The 4719-nt window shown below is 42.7% G+C and overlaps 1 pseudogene; it reads right to left on the bottom strand.

Moving 5' to 3' along the window:
* Positions 1-1305: 1305 nt before the first annotated feature.
* LOC123847075 (small ubiquitin-related modifier 1-like) lies at positions 1306-4227 on the bottom strand (annotated as a pseudogene).
* Positions 4228-4719: the final 492 nt, after the last annotated feature.

Genomic DNA, 4719 nt, shown 5'->3' with positions numbered 1-4719 from the left:
TTCATTGTTACTTTTAATACTATTGTAACTAATCAGATATTAGCCTAATTTCTTCTAATTATAGAAGTTGTGAACAAAAATTTTTCTTTCTAGTACTTTAAAGATCTTCTCCTTGTCCTTGGCATTCCACAATTTGACTATAACGTATCTACATTTATTTATCCTGTTTGGGATTCATTGGAATTCTTGAATTTGAGGATTCATAGAGGTTTTTTTATTTATTTTTTACAAATATTTTGATTATTTTAATGAAGCTGGTACAATGTCCATTTAAAACCCATATCCTAGGCCAAAAAGTACAAATAAAATAAAAAAGAGCAGTGTTCTGTTGAATACACTTTTGCATGAATAAATTTATTAACTGCTAAAGAAAATTAGAACTTCCCGGGATCTACTGACAAAGACTTTTCTTTAATCTTAAAATGCTTTTTCTCTTTAGTGAAGCCATCTTTGGAATGAGTCATTACTCTCACCATCTCTGTCATCTCAACTCCAGCCTGATATTTCTTGTATTTTGGTCCAGATCCTCAATTTTTTTTTTCAGTGCCTAACACTTAACATAGCAAGAGTTTATTCCTCTCTCATGCTGCATGTACAATGCATGTTTGCCTGGGTAGCAGGTGGAGGCCGGGGGAGGGCCTGCTCCTGGAAGTCTTTCAGAAATCTAGGCTGATGGAGGGTTTATCTTGACATGTTCTTCTATCATCGCCACAGTAGTGGAACATGAACACGGTGACTCACGTATCATGGCTCTTGAAGCTCCTGCCTCAAAGTGACACGTGTCCCTTCTGCTCATATTCCGTTGGCTGAAACCAGTCACATGGCCATGCGTCACTTCCAGATCCTCAAATTTTAAAAGTAGCTTCAAGTTAAGGCAAGATCATTTTTCCACAGTTCAGTTCTCTGAAAAACTTCCATCTCCCACTGAAAGTCCTAGTCCAGGAGTGAAGCAATCATGCACCAGAACTTCAGGGCCAATGGGAAAGTCATTATGGACACTCACGTAGGTCAATCTTATTTATCACAAGCCTGAAAATGCAATCCTGGAAAAGGTGGCCTCTCTGTGCACACATGTAAAGTTTTAAAAAGGAGAGGGTAATATGAAGGGGGTTAAGGTTTGACCACCAAAAATCAGCACAATGAAAACAAGTGATAATGAATAATGGGCACGAGAATTCAAATTACCAGATGTTCTAAGGAGATGGGGTTCCAGTTTTCTAGTCCGTATTGAATACCACCTTACAAAATAACTATTTTTAAAAACAAAAAAGGATTGAGGGTAAAGAAAAAAAATAAAAAGAATATCTAAATCGTTGCATGACCCCCTTTCTATTCCTGATAAACTTCAATCACATCTTCTTCCTCCATTCCCAATTCTTTTTCAGTGTGATTATCAGCCATTCTCTGACCTTCAAAGAGAAACCTGAGTGAATTCATTGGAACTCCCTGTCTTTGACGGTACAATTCTTTTTTTTTTTTTCTTTAAGATTTCATTTATTTCTTTGTCAGAGAGAGAGAGAAAGAGAGAGCACAAGCAGGGGGAGCAGCAGGCTCCCTGCTGAGCAAGGAGCCCTATGCGGGACTCGATCTCAGGACCCTGGGATCATGTCCTGAGCCGAAGGCAGACACTTAACCGACTGAGCCACCCAGGTGCCACAACAGTAGGATTCTTTGAGTTTCTTGAGATGTGTTGTCATTTTCACTTGGAAGTGAATCTCACTGCTATCCTGCCCAATGACTTTGAGTTTAATGTATTCTCCTTCCTTCTTATCCCCCAGGTCCTCAGTGGATGGTTTTGCCTCCTGTTGACGGGGGCTTCACCCAGGGTCTCCACATGGCAACAGGCTTGGGTAGGTAGAACCTCACTCCAGGGTTTACAAATCCACCTCTTTTCTGCATTGTACAACACCATGGCTGGAGGGACTTCCAGGCCGCCTCACTTCCCAAGGATTCATGTGTTTTTTTTTTTAACAATCATGGAAAATTCTCAGCTACTATCTCTTTGAACATTGCCTCTTTCTTCTTATCCCTATAATTGCTTTCCAAAAAGCTGACTAGACATATTTTAGAGCTTTTTATTCCATCTTCCATGTTTCTTACCTCTCTTTCATTTCTGTTTTTCTTTCTCTGCTGACTGACGTGTGGTATTTTCAGATCTGTCTTCCAGTGTACTAATTCCCTCTCCAGCTGTGTCTATTTAACTGATCCACTGAGTTCCTCATTTCAAATGTGATACACTTAAATTTCTAGAACCTGTTTTTTCAAACCTGCCTGGTCAGTTTTTTGAATCCCTTGCTTCTTTCTTGTGCCACAGAAGCTCAGGGTGTGGAAGCTACCAGCTGCCCCAGAAACCACTTTCTTCCTTGGGCTGGCATTTCCAATTTGTTCCTGGTCTCTCAAAACTCCCTTATTTTCTTAAAGGCTCTTTTGTTAACTGAAGGGAATTTCAAAAACATATTTCCCAGCGTCATTAGATGTTTTGTAGCTGACATATTTGTAAGCCTTTAGTCCTCATATAGATTTTAAATCTCTTTGTTCCTTTTCCAACACCCATGTTTTCAGGAAATAACTATTAAGCACCTACTGTGTGCCAAGAACTGTGCTGGGGATTCAGGGGAGAACAAGGCAGAGACTGTCTCTGCTCTCAGGGTTGCTTATGGTCTATGGAGAAGCCAAACACTTAACCGGACATCTGCACCCCATCATTAATCAGCCTGCTCTGATAGAGGAGGCGTTAGTAAAGAAGACCATGCTGAAATACACAGAGGCCAGAAATACTCTAATAATCAAGTTGATTCTCTTTAAGTAAATATTCAACACTTACTTAAGGGACTAGAAATACCTTATAAAGCAAAACTCAAGCTTTTTTCCTGCATTAGAAGGCATTAGGGAAGCTGTCTACTATTATCAAAGCACATGTTGTTACCGGAACATACATCTCTCAGGGAGAGGATCTAGCCCCACCCCAACCCCAACCTACTTAGAAAATCAATTACTCCAACCACATACCTCTTGGAGGGATAGTCTTGTAAATTTTTCCATCTCCTTACATGTCTCCTGGTGTTTCTGTTGCTTTCCTAGCCATCCCTTAATTCTGGTGTTCTGTAACTACTGCTGTATAACATATCACTCCAAAACAGTGGCTTTAAATAACCAAATGGTATGGGTTGAATTATGTCCCCAACAAAGATATGTTAAAGTCCTAACCTTCAGAATGTGATCTTAGTTGAGAAATAGTCATTGCACATGTAATTAATTAATACGAGAGCATACTGAGGTAAGATGGGCCCCTAATCAAATACGACCGGTGTCCTTATAGAAAGAGAGAAATTTGGACCAGAGATGCAGGGGAATCTAATGCAAAGATGGAGGCAGAGATTGGAGTGATGTATCTACAAGCCAAGGAATGCCAAGCATTGCCTACAATCACCAGAGCTAGAAGAAAGGCATGGAACAAATTCTTCCTCAGAGCCCTGGGAAGGAACCAACCCTACCAACACCTTGATTTTGGGCTCTAGCCTCCAGAACCGTGAGAGAATAAGTTTCTGGTTTTTTACCTAGTCTGTGGTCATTTGTTACCTAGGCAGCCCTAGGAAACTCATACATGATCATTTATTCTGCTCATGAATCAGGAGGTTGCCTGGACTCCAGGCAGTTCCCACTCTAGGTCTGTCATGTGTTGGTGGCTGGGGTTGTGGTCATCTCAAGGCTCCTTACCCACATGTCTGGCATCTGGGCTGAGAAGACTCAAACAGCTGGGGCTGGATGCCTTGGGGCCCCTCGGACATTTGTCTCACCTGGCAGCCTCGGGGGAGATGGACACAGGCTCAAACACACTCCCTTTTCTCCACCAGGCCTCTGATCTCCAGTGGAGGCTGACCAAAGCTTTGTCCAAGGTCATGTCACCCTCCTCTCCAATCCTGCCTCCACCCTCAGAGCAGCAACCAAGACCATCAGACCAGTGTGTGTAGGGCAGGAGTGCCCATTTGCTGAGCATCTGCTACAGGTCAGTACTGCACCCTCTGTCCTTGCCAACCTCCTTACAAGGGAGGTGTTCTAGTCTACTCAATCACAGGATGAAGAAGCTGAAGCTGGAGGAGAAGGGAACATTCTAGTCTTGCCTGAGCTGAGATTCATCATCATGTTTGTCTGAGCATTTATCTCCTTCTCTTCTCCCTTCCTCCTACCTTCCTCCTACCCTCCCTCTCTCACCCTCTTCTTCCCCATCTCTATTTTTGTGTCTCTAGTCTCCTTCTCTCTCTCTTTTGCTGTAACCCCCCAGAGGGCCTAGGACTGTTTAGAAGCTAGAATTATCTCCAAAATGAGTTCAACCTTCTCTTCAGTCTTTGGTACCAGAATTTGGCCACACTTGTTAGGGAAACTCCAGGAAGGAATGAACGGTGGCTTCCTGCCTCCTTCTCCACACCCCCCCACAAGGGACCTTTCCCAGGTCTCTAAGCTGAGACCCAGGGTGGGATGGATGGGGGAGGGAATGACCAAAGACCAGAATGGCAAGGGAGGGGGATTATTCCCAGGGGTCAGACTACAATAGGACACATACAGCAGAGGAGACAGGAATTTAACTCTTATGAATAATCAAAATTCCTCCAAACTTGAAAGCTCCAGCCCAAAAGAATGCTGCCACTTGCCCGCTATGTGACCATCGTTATATCACTTAACCTCTCTGAGCTAAGAGTAATCCCTAATTTAGAGGATTGT

This window comes from Mirounga angustirostris, unplaced genomic scaffold (genome assembly GCF_029215605.1).
Source record: "Mirounga angustirostris isolate CCGP_5_RB_7025 unplaced genomic scaffold, mMirAng1.0.hap1 SCAF_6, whole genome shotgun sequence".
NCBI classification, from domain to species: Eukaryota; Metazoa; Chordata; class Mammalia; order Carnivora; family Phocidae; genus Mirounga; species Mirounga angustirostris.
Note: the sequence above shows the minus strand (reverse complement) of the source record. Positions and strands in the feature narration are given on the sequence as shown.